We start from the raw sequence: 20394 nt of genomic DNA, 5'->3' as shown, positions 1-20394 counted from the left end.
CCAACATAACTATCGGGTAGGAGAAGTCTTCCCCTACCCGATGTCGATGTTGATTTACGTGGGCGAGCCTTGACTTTCAAGAAATCCCCGAGAGAAGTAATTGTTTACAAAAGCTGTTGCGCCCTGATTTCAGCTCTAGGAATTATTTCAGAAGTTCACTTGGAACGCTTCTCTGAATTCTCTAAAAAGAATATCACAAGAATATAGTTAGAACACTTCTCGCAATAACATTGCAATATTCCTCAAAATGTCGTTGAAACTATCCTCCGAATTCAATTTTCTTTTTAATTTTCCTAGGAATTACCTTGAAATTCTCCCAAATAAGAAAAATTGTGGAAAGATTCTCAGATTTTTCATTGAATTCATTTTAGATTTACATTTTAATCTCACTCCTTTCCTTGGAATCCTACTCACATTGATAGTCTCCTAAGAATTAATTTTTATTTCTCTTCACAAATTCCTTAGATATCTCCCCTTAAATTGTTTGACAATCTCTCCTGAAATTATTTTCCGACTTTATTTGAAGATCTTCTGGAAGTTATTCTCAGATTTAATTGTAATCCTCCTGTTAGCATTTTCTTCACCACCTAAGTATTCACCAAAAAAAACTACGAGAACTTATGCTTCGATTTCGTTGTTTTTCACAAACTTCATATAATTATTCTCAGAATGCTCTTGGAATTTTCCTCTGAACAGAGGAGGAGAAATTTCTATGAATTTTTATTAAAATCTTTTTTGAATTCACAGGGTCAGCAAACCGGGAAAACTGGGAATACCGGGAAATATCCGGGAATTTGAAAAGTAACCGGGAAAGCCGGGAAAAACCCGGGAATTCGACGAGAGAACCAGGAAAAATAAATTAATCACACCATAGGAACAAATGTTTACACCAGAATTTCAGAAGAAACCATTAAAACAGAGTAATTCTTTACCAAATGAATGTCTTGCTCTGTTTGCTGCATAATTTTCTTCGGTTTCCCGTCTTAGTCTTTGGTTTTAGAATCTAATCACTCAGCAATATTTCAAATTGATTTTTATCGTTTCAATTTCAGATGTAATGTGCATAGATCTTAAAAGAAAATATTGAAGATTGTGGACTTTGGAAACAAATATTTGTAAAAACCGAAACTGAACTATTCTTTTCCAGGGTTTCTCATGATATGAATTCCAGAATTAACTTGGAATTCTGCTCTGAATTTTCATAGAATTCTTCTGAAATAAACCAGAAAACACTCCGCGTAATAATTACAGTTGAATTCTTTTTGGTATTTCCTTGAAACCCCCTTTAAGAATTTGATTGGAATCCTATTTAATACCTTTGAAATTCTTTTAAAATTTTCCTTTTAACTCTATTCAAAACAGCAGAAATCTTTCGCAATTTTTTTAGGAACCCTTTGGTGTATTTTAAAGAATTTCTTTCTAAAGATCAGCGTTTTTTAGCAATCATATTTTTTTTTTTTAGCTTTGGGATTAATCTTTCGCACTATGGTATCGCCAGAACACTCTTAGAACTCTTTTTCTTGTTGAATTCTCATAATAATTCTCTTGGAATTTATCTGTCATTTTCCTTACGATCCGCATTCTAATCTTCTCAGAACCACGTTGGAATTTTCCTTAAACTTTTTCACAACTCCTACGATACAAAGAATGCAAGTTCTAAATTAAATTCTTGGGTAATTTAAGAAGGTTTCAAACTAAAATTATTTAAGAATTTAATTTAGATCTTGCATTATTTTCCACAGAAATCCCTAAAAACTCATCTAAAAATATCTAAGGACTTCATGTCAGAATAATTATGGAATTCTGCTCAGAACTTCTTCTTCGAAAATTATGTGAGAATCCTCCTAAATATTTGTTTGAAATCAACACTTTGAATACTTTTAAATTATACTAGAAAAATTAGGGTTTGTTCACAAGATTCTATCGATTGTTCTCTAATTTGCATAACCCTTAAAATGCCTCCACGACTCATTAGTAGTTTTTTTTTTCAAATTTGTGATCCTGAAAAGTTTCCAAAATCTCACATTTCTAATATTTTTTCTCCAAATCTTGCATTGCAGATTGTTATCAATCACAAATTTTGAAAAAAAGAAAAGTTTTTCAAGTTGCATAGAATCTTGGGAATCTTCTTAAATCACATTTGTTTAATCTTTCAGTAAATTACTTCAGTAAATTACCTTTCAGTAATATTCTTCAAGTATTGGTCTATTGGACGTGGGTATTGAATTTAATGAACCATGTTTAGTTTCACGTTGAACGAGTTCCAACGTCAGTAGGTTTTACACATTTATTTTTCGTTTTTAACTTTGTACATCAGCGTTAGTACTGAAAGGTTAATATTTATGTTAGTATAGACAACGAAGTTAAGACACATGTTCTTATCCGACAACCGGGAAATTTTTAAGATTGGAACCGGGAAAACCGGGAATTTCAAAATAAAAATTCACTGGCTCAATTCAGAGTTTTCTTGAAATTCTATTCAAAACTATCTCCAGCTTCACATGAAATCTAAAATTCCTCAGAACTACCATGAAAGCAGATTGCACTTGACATTTTTCTCATAGATTTTTTTTCCTGAACTCGTATGAGATCCTTAGAAATTATAATAAAATTCCAGGACCCCTTAAAACTGTGCAAGGACTTTGACTCACTTCAGAACTTATAAAATGTGTTGGAAATATGGATATTCTAGTACCATAAAGGGGCTATGTGAATGAAAATTACTAGGAATATTAAATATTTTTATTTTAAAATGCGTTCTTTTCTTTGGAATATCTTTAGTAGGAAAATTATCAAATTTGCTGAGTAATGATAAAATTTCCTGAGCATTCCAGGTATTTTCAGGAGAAATAAAATTCCCTGAGAACTTCAGGTTTTTCATGTTTTTCCAGGTACTAGACACTTGGAGGTTTAGTCATAAACTTTCTATTAGATCTCTCGTTTTACAAGATCCTATCGTACATATTTAAGTGTTTATGAGATTCAAATTGAATAAGTCTAAAACATCAAACATCATCTTTGAATTGCTTTTTTCCTGGTAGTGCAACAACTAGACCATATTGGCACAGCATAAAGCATGGCCGGTCTAAAAGCTTGTTTAAATATTAAAATTTTATACTTCAGGCAACGTTTGGACTTTCTGTTTGAAAGCTGATTAAGGTTTAAAAAAGGAAGCTATTTACTTATGAGGAAATATTATAAGTTGAGCTTTAGAAGCGTTGGGAGAAATCTTCCATTTTTGTAAATCAGAAGAGATAATATCCAAACTTTTCTGCCTTACCTTACCAATCAGGCTAAGACCTTGTTGTCCTCTGTCTGTCTGTCCGAAGAAGTCGTCTCCACTCTACTCGATCCATGGCCACAGTTCGCCAGCCTCGTAGTCTGCGAAGGGTCCGCAGGTCTTCTTCTACTTGGTCGATCCACCTTGCCCGCTGCGCGCCTCTTCTTCTTGTTCCTGTTGGTCGCTTTCTAGAACCATTTTCACTGGGTCGTCGTGCGGCATTCTTACGACGTGCCCAGCCCACCGTAGTCGCCCAATTTTTGCGATGTGGACGATGGATGGTCCTCCCAGCAGCTGGTGCAATTCGTGGTTCATTCGCCTCCTCCACGTTCCGTCATCCATCTGCACTCAACGGTAGATGGTACGCAACACCTTCCGTTCGAAAACACCAAGGGCGCGTTGGTCCTCCACGAGCATATTCCAGGTCTCGTGGCCGTAAAGGACCACCGGTCTAATCAGCGTCTTGTAAACAGTCAACTTCGTGCGGCGGCGAATTTTATTCGACCGGAGCGTCCTCCGGAGTCCAAAGTAGGCACGATTCCCTGACATAATGCGTCTTTGAATTTCTCTGCTGGTATCATTTTCGGCGGTCACCAGTGAGTCCAAATACACGAACTCATCGACCAGCTCGATTTCGTCACCGTCAATCTGAATTCGGGGTGGGAGGCTAACATTGTCTTCCCTAGAACCTCTTCGTTTCATGTATTTTGTCTTTGATGCGTTGATGGCAAGTCCAATCCGCCTAGCTTCAGCCTTCAGTCTGATGTACGTTTCCGCCATCATCTCAAAGTTCCGTGCCATAATGTCAATGTCATCGGCGAAGCCAAGGAACTGGATGGACTTCCTGAATATCGTGCCACTCGTGTCTATCCCAGCTCTTCTGATCACACCTTCTAACGCGATGTTGAACAGCAGACACGAAAGTCCATCACCCTGCCGTAACCCCCTTCGAGATTCAAAGGGACTCGAGAGTGTCCCCGATACTCGAACAACGCACATCACTCGATCCATCGTCGCCTTGACCAATCGCGTCAGTTTATCCGGGAGTCCGTACTCGTGCATAATCTGCCATAGCTGATCTCGATCGATTGTGTCGTATGCGGATTTGAAATCGATGAACAAATGATGTGTGGGCACGTTGTATTCGCGGCATTTCTGCAGAACCTGCCGAATCGCGAAAATTTGGTCCGTGGTAGCGCGGGCACCCATGAATCCCGCCTGGTATTGCCCCACGAACTCTCTTGCATATGGTGACAGACGGCGGCATAGAATTTGGGAGAGTACCTTGTAGGCGGCGCTCAGCAGTGTGATCGCGCGGTAGTTGCAGCAATCCAACTTGTCGCCCTTTTTGTAGATTGGGCATACGACACCTTCCATCCACTCCTCCGGTAATATCTCCTCCTCCCAAATCTTGGCAATTACCCAGTGCAGCGCTCTAGCCAGTGCTTCACCACCGTATTTTAATAGCTCACTTGGTAGTTGATCTACACCAGTTGCTTTGTTGTTCTTCAGCCGACCGATCTCCTCCTCAACTTCTTGAAGATCAGGGGCCGGTAGCCTGTAAGGTCTGTTGCCGTGCCACCTTCGTTTTCTGCTGCTTCACCGTTGAGGTGCTCGTCATAGTACTGCTTCCATCAATCACCTCACACTCGTTCGTGAGAAGGTTACCGTCCAAGTCCTTGCACATATCGGTTTGCGGCACGTAGTCTTTGCGTGAACTATTTAGCTTCTCGTAGAACTTCCGTGTGTCGTTTACGCGGTACAGATTTTCCATCGCCTCGCGATCTCGGTCTTCCTGCTGACGCTTCTTCCTTCGGAAAACCGAGTTTTGTCTGTTCCGCGCTTGTCTGTATCGCTCGACATTCAATCTCGTGCGGTGCTGCAGCATTCTCGCCCGTGCTGCATTCTTCTCCTCTACTAACAGTTTGCATTCGCCGTCAAACCAGTCATTTCTTCGGTCCGGGATTGCAGCACCTAGTGCCGCTGCAGCAGTACTACCTATGGCTGAACGGATGTCCCTCCAGCCATCTTCAAGAGAAGCTGCGCCAAGCTGCTCTTCCGTGGGTAATGAAACTTCCAGCTGCTGCGCGTAGTCCTGGGCAGCTCCGGCGGCCCGTAGTTGCTCAATATTGGGTCGCGGCGATCGACTTCGACGTGTGTTATGCACCGTCGAGAGTTTTGAGCGCATGCATACTGCAACTAGGTAGTGGTCCGAATCTATGGTCGCACTGCGGTACGTGCGGTCGTTTATAATGTCGGAGAAGAATTTCCCGTCGATTAGAACGTGATCGATTTGGTTTTCTGTGTGTTGGTCAGGTGATCTCCAGGTGGCTTTGTGGATATCCTTGCGGGGAAAAAGGTAAGTTCACGCATCGTTGGCCGTTGTCGTTCGATACGGCATGCAGGCTGTTTGGCCCGTTTGCCGGTCTATACATTGCCTCCCGTCCTACCTGAGCGTTCATGTCGCCGATGACGATTTTGACGTCCCGTTGCGAACAGCCGTCGTACACCTGCTCCAGCTGCGCATAGAACGCTTCTTTCTCGTCGTCGGGTCTCCCTTCGTGTGGGCAGTGTACGTTGATGATGCTGTAGTTGAAGAAACGGCCCTTAATCCTCAACTTGCACATCCTCGCGTTTCGTTTAGCATAAATGCCTGTGTCATCGGCGAACAAAGATTTGTGGCAAACATGAGGTCCGAAGTTGAAAATGTTATACAATATAGACCCAAGAATGCTACCCAGAGAAGCTCCTGCTCTAACAGGTAGTCGTTCAGATTTTGAGTTTTGAAAATTTTCCTGCAGAGTTCTGTCAGTTAAATAATTTTTCATTCTTTAGAGTGAAAAATTTAACTTTTTCCATTTTACAATCAAACCTGCATGCCAAAGACTGTCGAATGCTTTTCCTATGTCTAGAAGAGTAACTCCAGTTGAGCAACCTTCATATTTGCATTCAAAGTGTTTTTATGTTACTTCATACGCGAAGTTAACGATTTTCAGAGTTGGTTGGAAATGCTAACATGAAGCTTTAGTGTGATGATTTATTAGCTAGAGAATGATCTTTTAGAAGAGGGTAGGTGGATAGTTCTATTCAATTTTCATACTGCCGTACTCTAACGGAACTATCCACCTACCCTCTTCTTAAAGATCATTCTCTAGCTAATAAATTATCACACTAAAGCTTCATGTTAGCATTTCCAACCAACTCCTTCATATTTGTTTGAGCGAATTAAATTCGTAACTCTTTAAGAGATGATGAGTAGTTTAATTATCAGGAAAGTATGCCAAATGGAAGCATCTGTTGAATAATTTTACCAAGAAATACAAATTACTTTCTTGGAGTTTTTTGATGAGGATATAGAAAATTCCATCATCATTTGGAGCTTTCTCAATTTGAAACTTTTTAGTTATAGATCTTGCTTCGTCCGAATGATCAAATATATTTTCCCGAAAGAAAATATTCAAATAATCCAGAGCAACCTGATTCTCAACAGGACTAGTAAGACCAAACTGAAATTATGGGAACTCTTGAATTGCCTAGCAAGTTTCTGAGCTTTTTCCAAAGCGGCTTTTTGTGAGCTTCCAAAAGGGTTTGGAACTACGAAACGATATTTTCAAAAGTTTTGTTCCTCATGGCAGCGCAGGGCATCGATTTATAATTTATTTTTGCAAATCCCGCCAGACAACTTTCATGGCATTATTTTGTTTGCTATAACCTTCTACAGACATTTTTCAGACGGATCAAGAGCTGAAGATCGTGATCTATCATAATTGAATCGAATTTAAACTCGCATTTGGGTACTGAGGCAGCTCTTGCTTCAACTATAGAAGTAGTCAGAGACTCAAGAGCATAATTAATTTCATCTCTGGTTTGCAAAGAAATATTTGGATCACAGTTATATTCCATAAATGTTCGATATTGCTCCCAATTACAGTTCTATGGTATTTAAAAGTAGAGCTGATGGATTTAAAATTATTTCTTAGGATATTTCAAAAGTTACTGGAAAGTGATCAGAACCGAAGTCTGGATGGTTACAAAGTTGACATGAATCATTTAAAACCAAATAGTTAAGTAATTTATTGCTGAAGAAAAACATGTAGGGCTGTTTGGATATTGAATAGTGTAATAACCCGCAGAACAAGCATCAAATAATGTATTGCCATTGGAATTACTTTGCACATTGTTCCACGAGCGGTGTTTTGCATTAAATTCACCAATAATGAAGAATTTAGATCTATGACGGGTATGTTTTTGAATGTCATCCTTCAGTACGCTTGTTAGAAAAACGAAACCCGATTCAAAATAACCAAATTCCTGCACAAATTTGAATGACTGTCCGTAGCGAACAATTTGGCAAATGTTCATGGAAATTCATCGTTTTGCCATTGATATGGTTTTTTGGATCCATTGCAGTCGAACGATCTACCAAACCCAATATAAAAAAAACATCTAAAGACCTTTATGAAAACGCATAACTTAAGCATCATCCTTTGTCGAAGTGCCAATCTCTCGCTGGACGCAATTTACCAAGTTGCGCTTATTTTCATCACATCGGCACATACCTGCCGCCACACACAGCACAGCACAACAACAACAGCCATTGATTGGGTCACCGATTATAGTGAACAACTGATACCGAGGGGATTTTACAACAATGCCAAAACGCGTTAATTTTTATGTTATGTCATCGCTGCAAAACCGAGAAGGAAAGTTGAAATTCAATGAGCGCAATGATGAAAATTGATGCTTATGGCTCTATGTTGCGGCCTCACGCACGCACACACACACCAATGGGTGAAAATAAGAGAGGGTGTCTCTGCGATTGACTTTCAGCCGAGGTATTTTGCCATCAGTTTCGATCCAAAGGCAATTGGGCGTGGAATCGATTGCCAAAGCCGCCGTGGTCGTAAAGATTTGTGGTTCCGCTTCGAGGGTGCATTTTATTGCGCACAGTGTCAACATGGTGACCAGCTGACCCAATTCACCATCTTTTACCGCACGTCAAAAATCTATTGCGATTTGTTTTCCTTTCCAAATGCAATGTAAGCGTAAATCGTAAATTTGTGGAAGTGCGCTACCGGCTGCTACTGGTCACGCTGCACACTAAACGACTGGTAGGCTGTTTGTTTATTGTTACACTCTACGCATAAACAAACAAACAGATCTAGTTGAGAGTGGGCCAGTGGGTCTACTCTGCTGTCTTCGCTTACTGGTGAATTTTAATGGATAATAAATTTTACATAAATCTTGATCACGTGGCGATAACAAAATAGGACGGAACGCGGATGTTGGTGAAGCGTTACATTGCTTCTATTCCATCGCTGACTTCCCAGAGCAGCGCTCTGCGATATTTCAAAATGATCCAATGGAGTAAATTCGTATCCTTCTATAACTAGTCCGCAGTAAGCTATTCTTTTGCCTTCCAACCTAAATGTAGGACTTACACTCACAAAAACCAACAAAACGTGCCGTGTCAGTCCTAGTTCGCATAAATATTACGCCAATAATGGCGAGCGACGACCAAGTAGCAGTGGGAGTCACTCCAACACAGCAAAAACTAGTCGAATGGATGTAAGACAAAATTGATCCAATCAAATGGAAACACCACAAAACGCACCCCCATAGTTTACACACTCGTACCGACATTAATTTGGTTTGTTTGTTTAGTGATGTTTTCCGCCACCACTACCAACCTCTCTCTCTCTCTCTCTCTCCATTTGCCTTGCTGTAAACCCTTCTCGGCTATATTTGAACAGCAGCTCTTCGAGCTCTAGCTGGCCACTCTGAGCTGGTATTTATACGTAGGACTTGAATTTTTAATGCACTTATCGGGACTTGTGGGTGGAGATGTTGTATCAAATGAAGGTAGGTGGGACGATGTGGGACTGAATCTTGCTCAAACGGACTCGATGAAATGAGTGCCAGTCCTGCTTATGTACTGTTTAACTTCAACAAACACACGATCCTTATCTACATGTGTACTGATCACTGCTCTGCTCTGCGGTATTGTCACTTGAAAAATAGAATAACCTACTAGCGTTCTATTCGTTATACATAGAGTCGGAAGTAGTGCGCATCATTGTGCGATTACAGTGCACTATTTCCGACACTATACATAACGTATAGAACGAGAGTAAAATCTATTCCCGCTAGTGCGTTATTCCAGTTTGCAACTGTAGCGACAATACCCCAGTACGTATAACAGTAGAACAGATCGTGTGTCATTTTCTAGGCAACTGTTTTCACGAAAGCGTAAATTGTTTTCCGGGTTGATAGATTAGCGTGAGGGACAGATTGTTTCTGTGTACTTTCGGCCTTGACGAGGAGAGTGTGAAACATGTGCCTATCTACCGCTGCTGTAGGGCGAGTACATAGTAGATACGTATTATTGTTTGAATACACTTGACGCGGAAAATGAGCTAAAGCTACTTAGCTCGTGCGCATTAAATTAAGTTTCTAGTCAGGCAATGTAGAACGTTTCATAGTGCTATTCGGCGCTGGAGTTTTGGGAGAATTTTGGCGTTTTTAAGCTTTTCACGCCATACTTCTAAATGATCATTTGAACGTTTGAATTATATTTTGAAGTTTTATAGTTGTTTTTTTTTTTCAACTAATGGTCTCCCCGACAACCAGCAGTCGTATTAGAATGCAGTGCTAGAATCGTACATTAAAACATGTTGGCGTTCAATTATAGCTGCATATTTGCAAGTCCAATGCGTAGTCCAGCAAAAGAACAAACTAGTTTTTCTTATAAATTTAAACTTCTGTTTTTGTAAGCTCATCGAATATGCTAACTGTTGTGAGTTTTTCAAAATTTTGGTATCGTAGCCTTTTGCCGGGCTTGATTTTTGATAACAATAACTTTCTCATAAAATTTGTAGCGTTGTAATTTGAATTGCTCGGTGGCCTAATGATGACCATTTTTGCTGAGGAGAAGATCAGCCTGCTTCAGATTATAGAATAATTAATGTCGTATGCCACTCTTTATGAACATGAACAAATCACGTTAATACAGCGTATTGTCGTCTTTTTTCCGGATCTGATAACAACAATTTAATCATAAAAGGTTACAGGGTGCCACTGAACCGGGAAAACCAAGAATTAACCGGGAATCGAAAACATCCGGGAAATTGATAGAATCCTCTACATATTTTATTTGTATCGTAAAACGGTGTATGATTTATGATGTGGGTAACTTTGACAGTAGAATATAATGATTAAATTTATTATCTGAACTGTTTTCCGAATTGTAAACATTGCTTTCGTACTTATATAGTATATGTGGGGGCTCCCATACAAATGAAACAGAAATTTCGCAGGATTCACAGCAGAATGCGTAGACTCTTCAGTGCATCTGATCAACAACACCTTTATAGAACGATTAAAAAACCAACACCTCCGACGCAGACATCGATCGCTTCACTATGCCACAAATTTCTGGTCCGGGAACACACGCGAAGAAAATAAAACAAGTACGCAGATAGTGACATCTCTTCTGATGCTTGCAAACACAATGAATCACGTTTCCTTCTCGATTCGGAAAACTTCCTACAAAGCGAGAAAACCACCAAAATCACACACCGCCCGGGAGGCAGAGTGCTAGCGCTAATCAGCCAAATGCAGCCGAAAACGATGAAAGCGAATGCACGCACAAAACAGAGAACAAACTTAAAACAGAACCGTATCCACCGGGTTTCGAAACTCGAATCTTGTTAGTAGAACTTCCTAGTACTGCGTTTATATTTTTCCATAGTTTTGAATGTGGAGTATTGCTTAGTAAGTTTTCAAAATATCTTTTTTTGGCTTGCTTTTAAGCTACATCTAATTTTTTTGAAACATGATTTAAAAGTTCAGCTACTCTCGCGTTTTTTGGGTCTCTGCGAGATTTTTTTAAGTAGTTGTTCTTAATGTTTACCAATGTCTACAAATTAAAGTCCATCCAAGGGCATTGTGTCCCTTTGATATTAGCTATTTTATTTACAGTTTTGCTACAATATGTAAGAATACTGTTATATGTAACAATTATGTTTTCTAGGCATTCATTAGAATTTTGAACAGAACCAATACCTTCGAGGTATCTTTTGAACTCATTTTCGAGTTTATCATGGTTGATTACATTTCGATTTGATCCAACATTCAATTTAAACTCAGACAATATTAGAGAATGATCACTTAAATCACTGGAAATAGTATGCTAACAAAGACGATGAACATCAGCCATTTTACATAAAACGTTATAAAGAATATTTGAACTAGCAGGTCTCGTAACATATGTATTTGAACAAATAAAGCCATAAGATTGTAAAAGATACTTATATTTGAAAAGAGATGAACCAGCCCAAGGCTGAAAATCTCTCTAATAAAGCAAAAAAAAAAAAACATATTTAAGGACTACATTGCTATTGGCCATGTGAACATAAACTTTGTTTATGTTTATTTCATCGGTAATAAGTGATCAGTTGCACACTCACAGGCTTTAAACCACTAGGCCACCGTACTCTAATCATCACATCAAATCTTTGCGACCAACGATCAAATGAATTGATGTCCCTGCAAAGGAGTCATTTATGTTTTGATCCTGTATCGAGCATACGTAATATTTTACCGAGAATATTACTTATATCCCACAGAAATCCAACCAGGTTCGATTTGTAGCGATATTATACATTTTCTTCTATCACAAATGCTTCTTTAATAGGTTGAGATTATCTGTCATGGATACCAACTTAATTTAGTGAAATTAAATGGAAGATAACCTTTTGTGCTGTTTTATTTAAGCATTCCGCTAACAACCCAATTTCATTACTTCAACATATACTGCTCAGTATGCAAATACGGTCACCTCTAGGCCATCAAACCTCTCACTTCACTGCAATCCACTACGATCGCTACGACCACTTTAATTGTGTATCCCGTATCCGTTCAGTGTTCGGAAAATCTCAAAAACTCAAAGCTCATGCGAGAGTATAGTCACCTGTAAAACGCCTTGCAAAATTCAACTGCGCAAAAATCCCCGATTATTGTTCAGGTTCAAAAATTCATTGCTCCAAATTTTGGCGTTATTCATTGCTATTACTGTTGGTTTTGCATCATTGAATACAACATTTGACGATTGAGCGGTTATTACAAGTTTTAAGCTGGAATGATTTTCTAGGGAATTTGTTAAAATGCATGAGAATCTCAAGCGTGAGGTTTTTTGCCAGATTCGCACGTGACTTTATTCTCTTAGAGAGAGGTTCAATGGATGAGATTTGAGAATGATTTTCCGTACACTGAATTTGAAGATGACGATGGGTGTCAAACAAAACAATCAATATAGAAACGAGAGATTAGAATATCATAACCAAACATCAACAATGATCAAGATCGAGCACGCATCAAACTGCACCAAAAATATCGCTCATCTTTTAATCAGTTCTGATCGAACTCTATTACGTTTTAAAGCTGATTTTCCATAATTCACCTTTTCATCGTGACGACGCACCACACTACCAGGCTTTCAAAAAATCACACCATAGCATGTAGATAGGGCTGGTAGAAGGTCACTTATTAGTGACTAGGTCACTACTTAAAAGTTACTTTTCCGAAAATAAATTATGAACCTTGGAAACTTTTCAAGGATACCGGTCTGTGCTAGATTTTCAGAAGTCTTTTAAAAATTATCTAGAAATTTTAATAGTAATTCCAAAGAAAATTTGAAGAAAATTTCAAAGGAATTCTAGGGATGACACCAAAATATTTCAGAGAAGAATACACGGATAGAAATCCCCTTATACCTTTTGGCAAATTTCCATTGCTGATTATTCATAAAATGTATTAGTCAACTAATAAGCAGACGCCTTGCAAAAAGTTAATAAAGAACATGTGTCAAATGAAATGTATAAATTGTCACACATACCGTTTATGCATTCTTATAGGACGTATGTGGTTTGTCTTATGGAATGTATAAGGCTGATATTTTGGCAAAAATATATAAGTGAAACACATGAATAAAGTAATTAATTTTCGTTTCGTGTACCAAACTACACACTACGAAAGTCTCATGTAAATTTATGTGCTCTGAGGGCCAGTTTGGTCACCTCCGCTTAAATATTAAATCAGGTTTAACCATATAGTTAAAACTGGTTTAAGGCTTAAGCGGAGGTGAAAAAATCGGCCAAGAGTCGGACACATACGAGCATCACTTTTGATATTAAATGATTAAAATTCAAAATTCACCTTCAATACAATTTTTGGATGAATGCCTAAATGATTGAAAGACGAGCTCCAGGTGCATTTTAAAAAGAGTTCTGAGAAGAATTCTATGACAATTGGATGAGGATTCTTGGTCCAAATTCTAATGAGTATTTTAGATAAGTTCTGATATTTTTTTTAGGAGAGCTCTGATGAGAATTCCTTGGACTCTAAAGGTCTTCAAACTCAGCGGATAGTTGTAAAGGAATTCTGGTGTGATTTCTGAGATGGATTTTTGTTTTGAGAATTCTGAGGAAATACCATGGGAACTCTAAAAATAATAAGAAATTCAGGGTCCAAGAGCATTCAGAGAAGAAATTTAAGACATTTCTGAGGTTAATCGCAAGAGAGTTGTATGGAGAATTCAAGTAAATCTCAACTGGATTTTGAAACGATCCTTCAGGGAATACCTGAAACACTAAAACTTCCAATTTTGTAGATTGTTCTGCAGAGTATTTCAAGAATGCAATATTATTTTTGTTCATCTTATTTCAGAGGCAAGTTTAAAAGAAGGGGAATAGTAAATTATCAAGGTTAACTTACCTAGAAACATAAAAAAACAATACGCTTTCGAAAGCAGAATCTACGAAAAATAATGCTGTTGTAGTAATGATCTATTTAGCCCTATTCAACCTAATGGTTTCATTGGTTTATACAACCAGTAAAAAACTCTAGAAAATTTGGAAAATTTCAAACTGCTATTTTCTGCTCATCATGTATAACTTAATCAAACGAAAATTATTCAAATCACTTCAAATGCTCCCTACAGCAGATTCTGTTGAGAGATTCGATATAATTAGAGTAATTTATGAAATGTAATTTTAGGTTCCATGACAAAAAATTGAGTTTATTTCAGAATCAAACCGTATTTGCATTTTTGAGTTGCCTCGTAAATGTCGCTATTGGTTACTTATTTATTGCTTAAAATTCACTATTTGGTCACTATTTTCACTAATTTTAGTCACTAAAGTCACTACTATTATATCGCATCAGCACTACCAGCCCTGTGTAGATCACAAACTCTTGTACAAATGCTATCGCCACGAAAATCTTCGCGATGGTGTAAAAAATCAAAGAAAAGCAGGAAAAACAATTGAAACTAATGTTCTGCCCGACAACAACTCAGCAGCACGAGACTCCTTGAACTGTGTCTCAGAGTCGGCGCACTACTGGGCAAACTGGAGGGGCTACGTGGATGAAAAGGCACTCAAGCTTTCAGTTAAACTGAAACACAACGCGGATCAATTTAAACACTGTATTTAGCCAATTACCGATAGTGTTCGATTTTCTTGGCACATACCCTTGATGACGATGGCGACTACGACGACTGCAGACCAACGAGCGCTCGCTGTGGTTCCGGAAAGATCCTTAAAGGCCGATCTTGTCAGCAAGATGGTGGTACCACCGCTCGGTGAAATTCCGGTACAATTCCGACAATGGCGGACGAACCGAGGCTGACCGAACGTCGGCCGTAGTGCGATGGCGGGTTGGTTTTACCGGGGCTGGTATAGCGGTTTGTGGAGATGGCTCCGATGCACAGGCGCTTCCTTCTGACGAAGCCGGTCACCTAGACCGTAGCGTGCAATGGCGGTCTTTGACTCGCCAACCAGAAAACCATTCGATTGGTTGAAAAGAAAGGTTCTAGCGAGGAGGTAACATCCATTAGTGCCTTGGACCAATTTAGAGGATGACTTGGACTTTACCTGAATCAGCTGAATTGGTGATTTCCACTGCACCTTGATTCACTACTCGCACTGTATTCTGTTAAAATGTATTCCACAGACACTTCTGGTCTACACGCTCGCCTGAGATAAAGTGAACGATGGCCGTTCTCTAAGCATCGCAGAACCCTTCAGCTCATCACCCGTGACTCCATGTCACCATTTTGCCGCGGCCATGCGCGCCTTATTCAGCAGTCGGCCGTTAAGCATGGCCGTATCGTCTGCCCAGTGGGTTTCACCGCAAGTGTTACACAAATTTATTTGAATGCTCGATCACATGGTGCATATTTAAAATATTGTATTGAACCTTTGTAACAGAACGGTTACACAATGTTCTGTGAATTCAAATTTTTTTCAACTAATCTATTCAAGTTTAGAAAAAATATCTGCAACCACACAGAAAAAAAATCTGAATTCTAATGTAGATGTAAACATCTTTAGATGAAAGATATGCATGTAAACTACCTTTTCACGAAAACGAGCAACTTGCAAGAAATATTGCTTACAAATATGGATAGTTGCATACAATATTTGGAATATTTCATGAAATCTCTCATAAAATTACATGATCTATAATGTAAACTTGTATGACATGCAGTGTTGGAAAAGTTCGCGATATTTCACGAAGTTCTCCAAGAGAAAAGTTCGCGAGTCATAGTGATTTTTTGCGAACTTTTCCATCACTGATGACATGTGACGCTTCATTTATGTGACAGAAATTTACAGTACTTTTTCTAACTGTATGGTGAAAATCCAAAAGTGGTGTTTCTTACAGGTTTTGAATTATGAACAGAAACCTAACCGCTCAGAAAATTTAAGTTAAGCTTTTCTAATTTTCCCGGACTTCACATACTTTAAAAACCATAACTACTAAGAAAATTTAAAGATTAACGGTTTGGAAAAATTGTAAGAAATTCTGGAAAATGCTTCTGATGCTGAATCTTGATATCTTTTCAATAAATCAAAGTAATCAAAGAATTGACTCAGCGGCGCCGGTGGTGTAGTGGTAAGCGTGATTACCTCTCACCCCAAAAGGCCAGGGTTCAATCTCAGTCGGCTCCGCCGGGATGTTCTGAGGCATAACATCTTTGATCACGTCGTAAAGCCGTTGGTCCCCGGTTCATGAGTTGATGGGTCGATATGTAGGTCTCAGATGTGGGAGCTGCCTCCCTGGCGTCGGTAGCATTGGTGCTCAGCACGGAAAACAAGATCGACGGAAAACAAATGAAAGAAAAAAAAAGAATTGACTCAACCTTCACCCATTTTCTTTAAAATTTTACATAATTGTGTGTTATGGGTAATCATTCAAATTTTTGCAAAAATTGGGCAATTGTGGATCTTGTGTTTTTTTATTCTGAGATATTTTTTTTTTGAAAGTGAAGTCTTTCTGGGAAAATATACACGGTAAATTCTGTTTTGTTAAAAAAGTTATAAAACTCAAATTTAATTTTATATCTTCAATTTTTATAGTATCTTTTTTTAAAAAAGCTCCTGAAAAATTCAAACTTTTGCAATATTTAAAACCATGCAAACTTGAAAATTGTCAAAAATCGTAGAACATCGACTTTTGGTCATATCTATAAACAGCAAGCGATTTGGAATGACTCAAATATTGTTTTCTGTGTTGAAATTTAATAAAAAGCGTGTTAAAAAAAAGTTAAAAAGTAACCAAAGTTCTTGTTCTACAGTTTTTGTCTTTTTTCAAGTGTCAGAAGCTTTGTTTTAAATAAAATATGCTCTTGGAACCATTCGGGGTTTTCAAACATTTTTTGAATTTTTACTCAAAATTACTTTAAAACGAATACCTTGTTTAATTTTTACAATAAGACGTCATTTCGATCATAGGTGACGTTTTCGTGCTACAATTTGACACTCCGAACACGATGCTTCCGGTAAAATGTGTAACGGAAAATTGGCAATGTTTGAAAAATCATTGCTCAGCAATGTATCGGTAGTATCAAATGGCGCCAATAGATTTAAATTCGTCAATAAATGGCCGAGCTATGATTTTTCAAACATTGCAAGTTTGCCGTTACACATTTTATCGGAGGCGTTCGTGTTCGGAGTGCTAATGAAAAATTACAAAGACGCTATTTTGAAAAAAAAAAACAACATCCAAAATTGCCGAATTCTTGAAAAATTGTGAATGATTGCTCATCACACTCAATTATTCAAAGTGTTATGCAAATCGTAGAAGGTCGAGTTTTTCCGATGCGTCATTTGGCGTGGATCTGCTCAGACTTTTTTTTTTTCCTTTGGTTTGTTTTTTCCGTCGATCTTGTTTTCCGTGCTGAGCACCAATGCTACCGACGTGCCAGGAAGGCAGCTCCCACACCTGGACCCTACCTATCGACCCATCAACTCATGAACCGGGGACCAACGGCTTTACTGAAGGAAGGCGTGATCAGAGATGTTATGCCTCAGAACATCCCGGCGGCGCCGACTGGGATTGAACCTAGGCCTGCTGGGGTGAGAGGTAATCACGCTTACCACTACACCACCGGCGCCGTTATCTGCTCAGACTTCAACACTTAAAGTTTTTTGAAGATTTAGGAATCTGAAAAAAAGAATTAACTCCCATGACATGAATAAATAAACATGTTGATTGGTGAAAAGATTCTGGCACTGAAGGAAATATTCAAGATGTCTGACTTTAAAATATGTTTAAGATGATTTTTTAACAGAATCACTTTAAAATAAAACAGCAAAACAGATTATCTTCCATTTACTTTCACCTAATTAATTTTGGTATCTATGATAGATACATATTTCGACTACAATGTGCACTATTGTATCACTTTGCAATTCAATTGAAGTTGCTGAAACTTTGAATGACTAGTGGTTTACAGATCTTACCATCGCTTACTTACTTACTTTTGCTCAACCTACGGCTGAAAGCCTCTATGATAAGGGCAAAAAATACTTTTGCTGGTCCGGCGTCGATTTCTCCTGCATTACAGGGCCCGTTCAAATATTATGTAACGCAAAAAACTGCTTTTTTTTAAACCACCCATCCCCTTGCCACGCACTTTTCCTATACCTAATACATGGTGGCTAACACATTTCGAGACTACCCCCACACCTTCTTGCGTAACGTAATATTTTAATGGGCCCTACAAAGTTGTGCCAACAAAATTAATCACTGCGATCAACACATAGGTCTTTTGTGATATGTCCGTGTCCTTTGTTTTGTGCATATCGTAGTATGCACAGCAAAAAATTAATTTTGATAGGTCACATCAAAGTGGATGCACTTCAATCGTGTCAAAAATATGGTGTAATATTACTTGCCAAACTGACATTACGCTGCTTTTACTGCATTTGTTTATTTCTGTGGCCATAAAAATTACATGAGGTTTTCGACATGATTGAAGTGCATCCTCTTGGATGATATATTAAAACTTATTTTTTGCTGTGTATCATTACAATACAAAAGTAAACAGGTATCAGTTTTCGATACATACCGTCTCTTCGCACAAGAATCCAAAGATGCACCCTCTCATTAAACAAAATAGGTCTTATTGGTGACAAAAACAAGTGATGATACTGGTGTTTGACCATACATCCCAAGCAACATTGCAAGTTTTAACGCGGCTTTATAGTTATCTACAAGTCTAAATCATGGTCTACAGAACCCTCATAAAACCAGAAATGTTACTTGGGATCGGTACCCTAGTCCGATCCTATTTTTGTTTTCAATCTTAGTTCCTTGGAATGGTCCAAAAACGAGAATCAACTAGAGGAGCTTAGGGCCAAGGTTTCATGTGATAGATCTTACACCGTAACGCATCAAGAAAGGGGTGATCTGCCCGTGTTGAGGAATCATCAGTTGTTCGGTTCAATGTACCGTTGGACGGCAATTGCGAATCCTACACTGAAACAAATCGACATGTACGGCTTATTGGATCCATCTTATAACATAGCAATGTCAGAAGATGTATTCATTCTACGTGATGATTGATAGATTCCACTGGATTATCAGCTAAAAATTATGACTGCGATATGGAATGATTTATATCGTACATTGCTTTGAACGTGTTTAGCGATGGGTAAGATGTATATGAATATTGTCTGCTATATTTTATGGTGCAAAACTGTTGATACGTCATGAGTGGGAACAGACATCAAGAAACTAATGGAAATTCATGTAAGTTTGCACTTTAAGAAAATATACCTGTTTTGTGATGAACATTTCTCACTCAAAATATACATCTTATAAGAGAATCATGTTTCTTTTATTTGAGTTGCTTTTAACGATTGACGTTTCTTGATATGTCGCGTGTAAACAGTCATGTATGAACTATTTGCACTATAGGAAATCTCATTGGAATAGCTTCCTTTGATTTTTGAAGTTTGAAGATTGTAAACAGATCGATCCCAATCATTATATAGCCATATAGATTTGCCTTTTAGGGAATCCAACAGAAAAACATTTGTCTTGACATGGGCTTTGGGATGAATATCGCTTCGCTTCGAAACCCTAATTGTTACTTGTGATATGATTGTTCTGCATACATTATTGAAATAAATTTCAACGATGTTATCGTACACTCATTGAACATAGAAAAAATAAAAGCAATATTGCTATCATCAATGTATTGAATAATCTTTATTTGTAATCGTCCCATCAGATAATGGGTTCCGGAAAAGAATGAATTGAGATTGAAAAAAAAAATATTCTACTGAAATATTTACTTTGCTAAGATTCTAATTGTAAGCCTTCTACACGGCTTATTCAGATTCCAGCACGTGTACTGGAACTTCATGAACCAGATCTCATATAATGTAGTCGTTGTTTTATTGCACACAGGAGCATTAAGAAAGATTTGAACAAACGACACCACCGAAACGGTACATAAATTTGTCAGTGCGGTTTTTCTTCACCCTAGCAAAACAAGCATAACTTTACTCTTCATTCCATGTCGGGAGAGCAGTTCTTACTTCATGCTAATTGAACGAGCTCTATCTCGAAGTCAGTCGGTGGCCGAGTGGAACCGATTGAAGACACCGACATCACACCTCAACAGTTCTGGATCAAATCCCAAATCAGCTACAAGAAAAAAACGCACATGTAAAAGCACTCGAAGCACCACCTCGCACTGCCTGATGTTTATTTTTCGATGTATTATTAGAACCGATAAAATGTACGTTTTAAAACAAGAA

General features: G+C 38.3%; 1 protein-coding gene across 3 annotated transcripts in view; it reads left to right on the top strand.

Moving 5' to 3' along the window:
- The window catches only part of Oatp30B (Organic anion transporting polypeptide 30B), a 236670-nt gene that overhangs the window by 20890 nt on the left and 195386 nt on the right, over positions 1-20394 (top strand). The gene's annotated exons all lie outside the window — the stretch shown is intronic.

This window comes from Ochlerotatus camptorhynchus, unplaced genomic scaffold, assembly GCF_037179485.1.
Source record: "Ochlerotatus camptorhynchus isolate MF236.1 unplaced genomic scaffold, CSIRO-AGI_Acam_v1.1 ptg000202l, whole genome shotgun sequence".
Classification (NCBI taxonomy): domain Eukaryota; kingdom Metazoa; phylum Arthropoda; class Insecta; order Diptera; family Culicidae; genus Ochlerotatus; species Ochlerotatus camptorhynchus.
Note: the sequence above shows the minus strand (reverse complement) of the source record. Positions and strands in the feature narration are given on the sequence as shown.